The 13,154-nt window shown below is 33.5% G+C and overlaps 1 protein-coding gene across 1 annotated transcript in view; it reads left to right on the plus strand.

Annotated features, from left to right (window-relative positions):
* The window catches only part of LOC143254011 (UDP-glucose 4-epimerase-like), a 33,691-nt gene that overhangs the window by 3,269 nt on the left and 17,268 nt on the right, over nt 1-13,154 (plus strand).

The raw sequence follows: 13,154 nt of genomic DNA on the forward strand, positions 1-13,154 counted from the left end.
TTCCTCACGGCTGATGTCTTCCAGTTGTAACTGTCCAGAGTGTTTTCATTCCTCACGGCTGATGTCTTCCAGTTGTAACTGTCCAGAGTGTTTTCATTCATCACGGCTGATGTCTTCCAGTTGTAACTGTCCAGAGTGTTTTCATTCCTCACGGCTGATGTCTTCCAGTTGTAACTGTCCGGAGTGTTTTCATTCGTCACGGCTGATGTCTTCCAGTTGTCACTGTCCAGAGTGTTTTCCTTCCTCACGGTTGATGTCTTCCAGTTGTAACTGTCCAGAGTGTTTTCCTTCCTCACAGTTGATGTCTTTCAGTTGTAACTGTCCAGAGTGTTTTCGTTCCTCACGGTTGATGTCTTCTAGTTGTAACTGTCCAGAGTGTTTTCATTCATCACGGCTGATGTCTTCCAGTTGTAACTGTCCAGAGTGTTTTCATTCCTCACGGCTGATGTCTTCCAGTTGTAACTGTCCGGAGTGTTTTCATTCGTCACGGCTGATGTCTTCCAGTTGTCACTGTCCAGAGTGTTTTCCTTCCTCACGGTTGATGTCTTCCAGTTGTAACTGTCCAGAGTGTTTTCCTTCCTCACAGTTGATGTCTTTCAGTTGTAACTGTCCAGAGTGTTTTCGTTCCTCACGGTTGATGTCTTCTAGTTGTAACTGTCCAGAGTGTTTTCATTCCTCACGGCTGATGTCTTCCAGTTGTAACTGTCTAGAGTGTTTTCATATCACTTTAAATATTCCTACATTTCCATCTTTTTGTTCAGTAATGTGTACACAAGTTGACAGTTTTTGAACTTACGATACTTCACAGATCCAATAAAAATAATTAAAATTCAGGTGTTTAAGGAAATCATTGGTAACTTAAATCATTGGCAATTTGTATTTTCTTTGTTCCCTTGTTTATTAAGTTTCATTTGACATATGTTTTCAGAATTATTTAGAATAGTTATATTTGTGATGTGTACAAAATTTGTACACTTGTATTAAATGGGTGAAGTACATAGTGTTAAACTGTTTAAGAAATAACTAATTTATTTTTATTATAGTAACACGTTATTATATTTTGTTCAGTAAACAAAACCTACAGTGACATCAGTTGAAAATTAGTTTTAAATATTAAAAGTGTTATTTGTGAAATTCCTGAGATCCCTATGTCCTGTTAACAACAATCTGGATAATAGAAATAATTAGCATGTACATCCAGAGAATTGATCCTGATGTCAACCAATGTTATAAGATCTGTATTACTTACTAGTATGGGGAAGGGGGGAGGCAGTGTGGTGGTTTCAGAAATATTTAACCAAGCTTTAGTATTGTTATCAAACATATGGCCGTACTCCACACTTGTTCACTGTTATCCCCTCTAAACTGGTCACAAGTGTTACATTGAGAAATTAGTACACATCTATGTGGTACCCTATCCATGATATGGATTCTCAAGTCTGAAAGTTAGTGAATTATTTTAAAAAGCATGAATATCAGTTAACATGTAGTTTATTTCTGTTATTTGTACTTCCTGGTAGTTACTGAGACCATTAGGAATATGCCATTTAGTCTAGATCAATACTTTAACAAAATGTTCTTAATGTGTAATTAAGAATCATTTTAAAGATAAAAAAAGAGAAACTTTACGTTTATCAAAATGGAGTTATTACTCTGTAAAGAGAAGCTTTTAAGTGTGTCAAAAATCGAGTTATTACTCTGTAAAGAGAAGCTTTTAAGTGTGTCAAAAAGCGAGTTATTACTCTGTAAAGAGAAGCTTTTAAGTGTGTCAAAAAGTGAGTTATTACTCAGTAAAGTGAAACTTTTAAGTGTGTCAAAAAGTGAGTTATTACTCAGTAAAGGGAAACTTTAAGTGTGTCAAAAAGTGAGTTATTACTCAGTAAAGAGAAACTTTAAGTGTGTCAAAAAGTGAGTTATTACTCAGTAAAGGGAAACTTTAAGTGTGTCAAAAAGCGAGTTATTACTCAGTAAAGAGAAACTTTAAGTGTGTAAAAAAGCAAGTTATTACTCAGTAAAGAGAAACTTTAAGTGTGTCAAAAAGCGAGTTATTACTCAGTGAAGAGAAACTTTAAGTGTGTCAAAATGCGAGTTATTACTCAGTAAAGAGAAGCTTTTAAGTGTGTCAAAAAGCGAGTTATTACTCAGTAAAGAGAAGCTTTTAAGTGTGTCAAAAAGCAAGTTATTACTCAGTGAAGAGAAACTTTTAAGTGTGTCAAAAAGTGAGTTATTACTCAGTAAAGAGAAGCTTTTAAGTGTGTCAAAAAGCGAGTTATTACTCAGTAAAGAGAAACTTAAGTGTGTTAAAAAGTAAGTTATTACTCAGTAAAGAGAAACTTTAAGTGTGTCAAAAGCGAAGTTATTACTCAGTAAAGAGAAACTTTAAGTGTCAAAAAAAGCGAGTTATTACTCAGTAAAGAGAAACTTTAAGTGTGTCAAAAAGCGAGTTATTACTCAGTAAAGAGAAGCTTTTAAGTGTGTTAAAAAGTGAGTTATTACTCAGTAAAGAGAAACTTTACGTGTGTCAAAAAGCGAGTTATTACTCAGTAAAGGAAACTTTAAGTGTGTAAAAAAGCGAGTTATTACTTGGTAAAGAGAAACTTTATCGCAGGTCAAAAGCGAGTTATTACTCAGTAAAGAGAACTTTGTCGTCAAAAGCGAGTTATTACTCAGTAAAGGAACCTTTAAGTGTAAAAAAGCGAGTTATTACCAGTAAAGAGAAACTTTAAGTGTGTCAAAAGCGAGTTATTACTCAGTAAAGAGAACCTTTACGCAGGTCAAAAGCGAAGTTATTACTCAGTAAAGGAACCTTTAAGTGTAAAAAGCCGAAGTTATTACTCAGTAAAGAGAAACTTTAAGTGTGTCAAAAGTGAGTTATTACTCAGTAAAGGAAACTTTCGTGTGTCAAAAAAGCGAGTTATTACTCAGTAAAGGAAACTTTAAGTGTGTAAAAAAGTGAGTTATTACTCAGTAAAGAGAAACTTTAAGTGTGTCAAAAAGTGAGTTATTACTCAGTAAAGGGAAACTTTACGTGTGTCAAAAAGCGAGTTATTACTCAGTAAAGGAAACTTTAAGTGTGTAAAAAAGTGAGTTATTACTCAGTAAAGAGAAACTTTAAGTGTGTCAAAAAGCGAGTTATTACTCAGTTAAGAGAAACTTTAAGTGTGTCAAAAAGCGAGTTATTACTCAGTGAAGAGAAACTTTAAGTGTGTCAAAAAGCGAGTTATTACTCAGTAAAGGAAACTTTAAGTGTGTAAAAAAGCGAGTTATTACTCAGTAAAGAGAAACTTTAAGTGTGTCAAAAAGCGAGTTATTACTCAGTAAAGAGAAACTTTAAGTGTGTCAAAAAGCGAGTTATTACTCAGTGAAGAGAAACTTTAAGTGTGTCAAAAAGCGAGTTATTACTCAGTAAAGAGAAGCTTTTAAGTGTGTCAAAAAGCGAGTTATTACTCAGTAAAGAGAAACTTTAAGTGTGTCAAAAAGCGAGTTATTACTCAGTAAAGAGAAACTTTACGCAGGTCAAAAGCGAGTTATTACTCAGTAAAGAGAAACTTTACGTGTGTCAAAAAGCGAGTTATTACTCAGTAAAGGAAACTTTAAGTGTGTAAAAAAGCGAGTTATTACTCAGTAAAGAGAAACTTTAAGTGTGTCAAAAAGCGAGTTATTACTCAGTAAAGAGAAACTTTAAGTGTCAAAAGCGAGTTATTACTCAGTGAAGAGAAACTTTAAGTGTGTCAAAAGCGAAGTTATTACTCAGTAAAGAGAAACTTTAAGTGTGTCAAAAAGCGAGTTATTACTCAGTAAAGAGAAGCTTTTAAGTGTGTCAAAAAGCGAGTTATTACTGAGTAAAGAGAAACTTTAAGTGTGTCAAAAAGCGAGTTATTACTCAGTAAAGAGAAACTTTACATGTGTCAAAAAGCGAAGTTATTACTCAGTAAAGGAAACTTTAAGTGTGTAAAAAAGCGAGTTATTACTCGGTAATATCAATTTAATTATGAGATTTGTTTCTTAATGAATAAACATTTAGTTCCTGTTTTTTGTTGAGGTAATTGTGTTCTTAAGAGCTACTTGTTTGTCACCAGTTGTTCATGTTTATTGAGATAAACAGCTTCTCTGCAAACATAAAGGTGACAGTCAGAACAAATGTTACAGGAGCTGACGATGTACAGATGGTGGATTATTACGTATATGTGAACTAGTTCCTGAATTATGCAGGTGTTGAACACATACAGTGATCAGTAATAAGTGAGTAGATACAGGAAGATCCAGTGATATGAAAATAAACATGGACAGAGAAGATATTATGAGTTTTGAAACAATACACACATTTTTGTATTATTTGTAGAGCTAAGTGATTAACTCAGTTAATTAATATATTAGATTACGTATCAATTACACAAACATGATTAGTTCACTGACATTACACTTAAATTAATTAATGAAAGTTATCGACTGATTTACAATAAGGTTTCTGATTTTTGCAAGTCTTCAAACAATAAAAGTAACTCCATTGTTTTCATGTTGTTCAGTTGAATTCATTAGTTTTATGACTCATGAAAATGATGAAGTGATTGGAATCGGTGTTACTGGTTATTTCTCATGTGAGAACAATCAATTAATAAACTCTGTGATTAATTTACCATGAAATTCTATTAATTGTTCAGCTCTAATTATTTATTACACTTTCCTATGATGGGAGTAAGTGTATTCTAGACAAGTGCAGATATGTATAGGAAACAATAGGCACAGAGACAAGTGAAAGTAATATGTGAGGGTATTAGTAGGTTGTTTCAACTCTGTCCTACTACAGAGCATGTCATAACTCATGTTTTGTGTTCTTCATAGTTTTATGTAGCACTATTACTTTGTATAACAGTGCTAGAAAGAAACTTTGCTCCTTGTGAATGAATAACATTTTACATAGAAATGTATTTGTTTAGAAATAAAGTGTCCATAATTTCAGTTTTTGGAGAGAAAATTTAAAATATCTTATGTGTAAAGTCTGATTATGATGTACCCTAGGAGAGGAAACTTTGTTTCTCTACTACAGTAAATATAAAACCGATATTTTCCATTAAGACATTATTTGAGTCATTGAATACCAAGTGCATACATAGTTAATGTTGCGCAAAAGTAGATAACATTTTAACTTGAACATTACATATAGCATTTGGTGTGTACTTACGTCTACTAACACCAGTGTGTTTGTGTACTTATGTCTACTAACACCAGTGTGTTTGTGTACTTATGTCTACTAACACCAGTGTGTTTGTGTACTTACGTCTACTAACGCCAGTGTGTTTGTGTTCTTACGTCTACTAACACCAGTGTGTTTGTGTTCTTACGTCTACTAACGCCAGTGTGTTTGTGTTCTTACGTCTACTAACACCAGTGTGTTTGTGTTCTTACGTCTACTAACACCAGTGTGTTTGTGTACTTACGTCTACTAACACCAGTGTGTTTGTGTACTTACGTCTACTAACACTAGTGTGTTTATGTACTTATGTCTACTAACACCAGTGTGTTTATGAAAGAGAAATATCTTGAATTTAGTTACTGAACCAAAACATGGTAACAGCATGGTAAAGCTACCACCTGGATCAACTTTTATCTCCACTATGGTTGCAACATCTGGCAGGTTCAAGTAACGGTGTAAGTGTCAAGCAGGACCCACACATTGACTGTTTCTGAACGTATCATTTTTAGCTGAGGTTTTTTTTGTTAGTATTATTCACACATTAACTTTGCTGCACTTCTCTAATATTATCAAAACTGTTTTTCACCAACCATATTCATGTAAGACTCATAGTTTACAGGTAGAATGATTTAAAGCCATTTTCTCAGACCATCTGTTAATAATATGTTTAAACAATTTCTGGGGAGAGTGAAAACATGAAAAGTTTCAGAACTGAAATGTTTGAGGTTCAGACAGATTGAGACTTCTGAAGAGTTTTTCAGATGTTGTTTCATTAAACACTAATTTTACTGTTTTGTTAGAGATGTTTAAATATTTGTCTAACGTGAAAAATCAAAATGCTGGTCTAAATATCCAGACAAAAACAAATAATATTTTTACAAAAGGCTGGTCTAAATATCCAGACAAAAACAAATAATATTTTTACAAAAGGCTGGTCTAAATATCCAGGCAAAAACAAATAATATTTTTACAAAAGGCTGGTCTAAATATCCAGACAAAAACAAATAATATTTTTACAAAAGGCTGGTCTAAATATCCAGGCAAAAACAAATAATATTTTTACAAAATGCTGGTCTAAATATCCAGACAAAAACAAATAATATTTTTACAAAAGGCTGGTCTAAACGTTTAATATCCAGACAAAAACAAATAATATTTTTACCACTTAGTTATGTGATATAAAAAGACGTACATTGGAGTCAGAAAGTATGCCATTTCTTATCATACAGAGGAGCACAACTAGAAGTAGGTTACTAGTGAATGGGAACGGTCCTATCTGTGGAACAAAAGAACACATCAGAACTGATCTAGACTCGTAAAAGAACATCAACAACTTGCATGCAGAAAATAAAAACAATTACTTTAATTCAGTCAGTCAAATCTCCACAAAGCACCTGTAGCGACAGGGAGAATTTGATTACGACTAAAGATAGCTGTTAAGCACTTTGTGATTACATGTGATGTGCACTTTTAATGATTTTCTTGATACAACACTTTAACGGGTCATCATTCTTTTCATTTTGCTGACTTGATGTTCTTTTGTTTTATATTTTGGACACTTCAGTTTATTGGAAAAATGATAACAATTTTATTGTTATGTCCAATACTTTTTACAGTGGTCATCTACAGATTATCTCTATGGGTTATCTGATTTATGAAGTCAGTATTTTAAACCAAAATGTTTATTTAGAGAAGCTTAAGGAGTGTATTTTAATTGGACTTTTTGTCTTCCTATTATTTACACAGTTGATGTGCTGTTCAAAATGTTGGAGAAGAGAGTTAATGTAATTAAGAGAGATTTGAACATTATCCTGTGAGGACATTTCATATTATATGTGTCCACCAGATGTTTTCTTCCATTCATCTGTACTTTACTTGCTTTTTGTAAAATGTGTACTATCAGGAAGCTGTTATGTTTATGAGGTGTGATTAGAAGAAGGACTTTGGTTAGCATTGTGAACGATGTAATAACTTGAGAAGTGAGACGTTAGTGTCTGTCAAAACTGTACACTAATGTAGTTGTTCTGTTATTGTTTCTAGACACCTGGTCAAGGTGACATAAATGTATTATTCTAGGACAATAAAGTACTTGAGAGAGAAGTTTCAAGGTTCTTTCTTATCAAACATGATAATAATTTCATATAACTTTTGTTTAACTAATTAATGACAGGTGGCTGATTCAGGTAGATTAAAGAAACCACTTATTAAATCTTTCTGTTTTCAAGGAAAAAAAGGTGTTTATAAGAACAATACAAACTTAGATCATGTATATAGATCATGTACATAGATCTGATATTGAAGATGAAATCTCCATATGTACAAATAAGTGGTGGGCACTGAACATGTTTGTTTATTGTTTTAACACTTGCATTTACAGATAACTAAAGTGTTTTTATTTGTTTGGAAAGTTATAAATTTAGTTTAGTAGAGTTACTATATTAAACACAAGTTTCTAACTGTACTAAATTAAGTTATGATTGTATACAGGTGTATGCCAGTAAGTTGTGATTGTATACAGGTGTGTGTCAGTAAGTTGTGATTGTATACGGGTGTGTGTCGGTAAGTTGTGATTGTATACGGGTGTGTGTCGGTAAGTTGTGATTGTATACAGGTGTGTGTCAGTAAGTTGTGATTGTATACAGGTGTATGCCAGTAAGTTGTGATTGTATACAGGTGTATGCCTGTAACTTGTGGTTGTATACAGGTGTGTGTCAATAAGTTGTGAATGTATTCAGGTGTATGCCAGTAAGTTGTGATTGTATACAGGTGTATGCCAGTAAGTTGTGATTGTATACAGGTGTGTGTCAGTAAGTTGTGATTGTATACAGGTGTATGCCTGTAACTTGTGGTTGTATACAGGTGTGTGTCAATAATTTATATGCAAAAACGGCTCGTTTGGGCTGAGAAAACACTTTACATAGAAGAGCGAACAACGTTTCGACCTTCTTCGGTCATCGTCAGGTTCACAAAGAAAGAGGTAACTGACCGGAAGCTGACCACATGTTTGAAAGGGGTTGTGTAACTGTGTGTCGAAATGTAGAGGGCGGTATTAGATGTTTGAATATATAATTTTATTTATTATATTAATATAGGTATAAAGGCGTTCCTTTATATTGGTTTATTTTGGGTTTAAGTTGTTGTATAAGTAAGGCTTCTTTAATTTTACGTTTGTTTATGTTTGTTTCTTTATTTAGTATTTGAGTGTTTTCTATGGTTATGTTGTGTTTATTTGACTTGCAGTGTTCGAAAACGTGTGAAGGTGACTTTTATGTTCTTTGAATCTGGTTTCCATTTTTCTACTTGTTTCTCCAATATAGAAGTCGTGGCAGTTATCACATTGTATTTTATAAATAATGTTGGTGTGGTGTTTGTCAGTGTAGTTTTACATAGTATAGACCTCAGTTTTGTGCCGGTTTTGAATAAATTTGGTATTAATTGGAATGTCATATTTTGTTACTAATTTTGCCAAATGTTGGTTATTTGTTTGCTGATGTCGGGAATATATGGTATACAGCAGTATATGGTTTCGTGGTTTTTTGATTCGTGAGCTGTATTTACTTTAGTTGGTTGATTTTGCTTTCTGTCTAGGTGTGTGCGTATAATGTTTTCTACGGTTTGTGGAGGAAACTTATTGATGTTGGTGAAGTATTGTTTTATTTTGTCTAATTCATCGTTAATTTTATCTGGTGTGCATAGTTTTATGGCTGTGTTTATTTGGTTTCTTAGTATGTTGAGTTTTTGTTTTGTTTCATGTGCTGAGTCCCAAGGAATGTATAGTCCAGTATGGGTGATTTTTCGGTGGATTTCTGTTTGAAATTGTGTATCAGTTCTTGTAATTTTGAGGTTAAGAAATGATATTTGATTGTTTTCTTCCTGTTCACATGTGAAGTTGATGTTGGGATGTATAGAGTTAATGTGATTGAAAAAATTAAGTATGTGTTCTGTAGATTTGAATCCCGCAACCGTGTCATCTACATATCTATACCAGTATAGTGGTGGATGTAATGCTGTGTTAATTGCTTGTGTTTCAACTTGTGTCATAAAAATATTGGCTAGAACTGGTGATACTGGGTTGCCCATGCTTAGGCCGTTTGTTTGTATATAGTTTTGGTTGTTGAACATGAAGTTTGTCTTTATCGTGGTGAATTCTATGAGGGTTGCTAACTGGTTACTGGGAATTTCTATAGTTGGGTTAGGGTCTCGGATATAGAGTTCTAAGGCTATCTTGCAGGCTTCAGTGGTTGGAACTTCTGTAAAGAGGGATATAACATCGAAACTGGCCATTAAGGCTTTATGATTAAGTTGATTTAGATTAGACTTGAAATTAAAAGAGTCTTTGATAAATGAGCTGGCTGATGTTACATATTTGGAGAATGCCCATGCTATGTATTTACCAAGGTTGTAATTAAACGATTCATATGTGGACATTATTGGTCGTAATGGACAATCTGGTTTATGAGGTTTGGGGATGCCGTATATTTGTGGTGTGCGTGAGTCGGTTTTACGTAGGTAGGAATAAAGTGTTTGTGAAATTGTGTTGGCTTTTTTCATTTGTAGTAGTAACTTGTTCAGTTGCGTCTCGTGTGTCTTTGTTGGATTTGTGTGTATAGGTTTAAATTTGTTCGTGTCTGATAGGATGTTATTCATTTTTTGGATGTATTCATTCGTGTTCATTATGACTATTGCGTTACCTTTATCTGCTTTTAGAATTTTTATGTTTTTGTCTTGTTTTAGGTTTTTATGCAATTAATGTCTATTTTTGTAAGGTTGTTTTTCAGTTTTCTGTTTTGTGAAATTATGTTGATGGTTTTGTGAGAAAATTCTTTGAAAAAATCGTTTAAGATGTTGTTTTTAGGTGTTTCTGGAAAATATAAATTTGTAATTTTACCTGGGAAGGTTGGCTGTTGGATGTCAATAAAATTATCTAAGTTGTCTTCTTTCTGTTGGTTGTTTTGGTTGTTTCCTTGTTTTGTTCTCTGTAGAAAGTATCACAAGTCTCCTGGCTAGGTCTTCTAAACATGTTTTGATTTCTATGGTTGGAATGTGCCTAGGTGCTATAGCGAAGTTGAGTCCTTTGTTAAGTAGATGTATCTCGTCTGTGTTTAATTGACGGTCGGATCTGTTAATTATGAGGTTAGTCAACGGTTTGTCGTTTTGGTGTCTTTTCTGTTGTTTGCATCTTAGTTTTTCTAGTTTTTTGTTGTGGCAGATCTTTTTGTCTCTGTCGTTTTTAGTATTGATTTGGTTTATGTTTCGTTGTATAAGTCCGTAAATCTCTGGTTTAATGCAGCATGCCAGTTGATGGTCTAGATTCATTTTTTGTTTTTGTAAGTCATGTAGTTCTTTATATTTTGTGTTCAACATGGCTTTCAGTAGTTTTCTGTAAATTTTGAATAATGTTTGTGTATGTATTAAAATTTTTGAAAGTTTTACCTTTACAAAATTAGGGGTTAGTTGTTCTTTTCTACATTGTTGAATAAAATAAATGTCATTTCTTCTATTAATAATTCGTTGGTTTAAATTCCTTAGTTTCTTAACGATCGTGTGAGCGTGTACTGTTAATAGTGGTGTACGGTATGCTAGTTCAGACATAATGGTAACAGGTAAGTACAAATACACTGAGAAAACACAAAAACTTACACTTCTCGTACAGTCGCCGCGATGAAACAATAATCAGTGATGACGAGAAACCCACTTGTTGAGAAATTTATATGCAAAAACGGCTCGTTTGGGCTGAGAAAACACTTTACATAGAAGAGCGAACAACGTTTCGACCTTCTTCGGTCATCGTCAGGTTCACAAAGAAAGAGGTAACTGACCGGAAGCTGACCACATGTTTGAAAGGGGTTGTGTAACTGTGTGTCGAAATGTAGAGGGCGGTATTAGATGTTTGAATATATAATTTTATTTATTATATTAATATAGGTATAAAGGCGTTCCTTTATATTGAAAAGACACCAAAACGACAAACCGTTGACTAACCTCATAATTAACAGATCCGACCGTCAATTAAACACAGACGAGATACATCTACTTAACAAAGGACTCAACTTCGCTATAGCACCTAGGCACATTCCAACCATAGAAATCAAAACATGTTTAGAAGACCTAGCCAGGAGACTTGTGATACTTTCTACAGAGAACAAAAACAAGGAAACAACCAAAAACAACCAACAGAAAGAAGACAACTTAGATAATTTTATTGACATCCAACAGCCAACCTTCCCAGGTAAAATTACAAATTTATATTTTCCAGAAACACCTAAAAACAACATCTTAAACGATTTTTTCAAAGAATTTTCTCACAAAACCATCAACATAATTTCACAAAACAGAAAACTGAAAAACAACCTTACAAAAATAGACATTAATTGCATAAAAAACCTAAAACAAGACAAAAACATAAAAATTCTAAAAGCAGATAAAGGTAACGCAATAGTCATAATGAACACGAATGAATACATCCAAAAATGAATAACATCCTATCAGACACGAACAAATTTAAACCTATACACACAAATCCAACAAAGACACACGAGACGCAACTGAACAAGTTACTACTACAAATGAAAAAAGCCAACACAATTTCACAAACACTTTATTCCTACCTACGTAAAACCGACTCACGCACACCACAAATATACGGCATCCCCAAACCTCATAAACCAGATTGTCCATTACGACCAATAATGTCCACATATGAATCGTTTAATTACAACCTTGGTAAATACATAGCATGGGCATTCTCCAAATATGTAACATCAGCCAGCTCATTTATCAAAGACTCTTTTAATTTCAAGTCTAATCTAAATCAACTTAATCATAAAGCCTTAATGGCCAGTTTCGATGTTATATCCCTCTTTACAGAAGTTCCAACCACTGAAGCCTGCAAGATAGCCTTAGAACTCTATATCCGAGACCCTAACCCAACTATAGAAATTCCCAGTAACCAGTTAGCAACCCTCATAGAATTCACCACGATAAAGACAAACTTCATGTTCAACAACCAAACTATATACAAACAAACGGCCTAAGCATGGGCAACCCAGTATCACCAGTTCTAGCCAATATTTTTATGACACAAGTTGAAACACAAGCAATTAACACAGCATTACATCCACCACTATACTGGTATAGATATGTAGATGACACGGTTGCGGGATTCAAATCTACAGAACACATACTTAATTTTTTCAATCACATTAACTCTATACATCCCAACATCAACTTCACATGTGAACAGGAAGAAAACAATCAAATATCATTTCTTAACCTCAAAATTACAAGAACTGATACACAATTTCAAACAGAAATCCACCGAAAAATCACCCATACTGGACTATACATTCCTTGGGACTCAGCACATGAAACAAAACAAAAACTCAACATACTAAGAAACCAAATAAACACAGCCATAAAACTATGCACACCAGATAAAATTAACGATGAATTAGACAAAATAAAACAATACTTCACCAACATCAATAAGTTTCCTCCACAAACCGTAGAAAACATTATACGCACACACCTAGACAGAAAGCAAAATCAACCAACTAAAGTAAATACAGCTCACGAATCAAAAAACCACGAAACCATATACTGCTGTATACCATATATTCCCGACATCAGCAAACAAATAACCAACATTTGGCAAAAATTAGTAACAAAATATGACATTCCAATTAATACCAAATTTATTCAAAAACCCGGCACAAAACTGAGGTCTATACTATGTAAAACTACACTGACAAACACCACACCAACATTATTTATAAAATACAATGTGATAACTGCCACGACTTCTATATTGGAGAAACAAGTAGAAAAATGGAAACCAGATTCAAAGAACATAAAAAGTCACCTTCACACGTTTTCGAACACTGCAAGTCAAATAAACACAACATAACCATAGAAAACACTCAAATACTAAATAAAGAAACAAACATAAACAAACGTAAAA

The sequence above is a fragment of the Tachypleus tridentatus genome, chromosome 6, assembly GCF_004210375.1.
Source record: "Tachypleus tridentatus isolate NWPU-2018 chromosome 6, ASM421037v1, whole genome shotgun sequence".
NCBI classification, from domain to species: domain Eukaryota; kingdom Metazoa; phylum Arthropoda; class Merostomata; order Xiphosura; family Limulidae; genus Tachypleus; species Tachypleus tridentatus.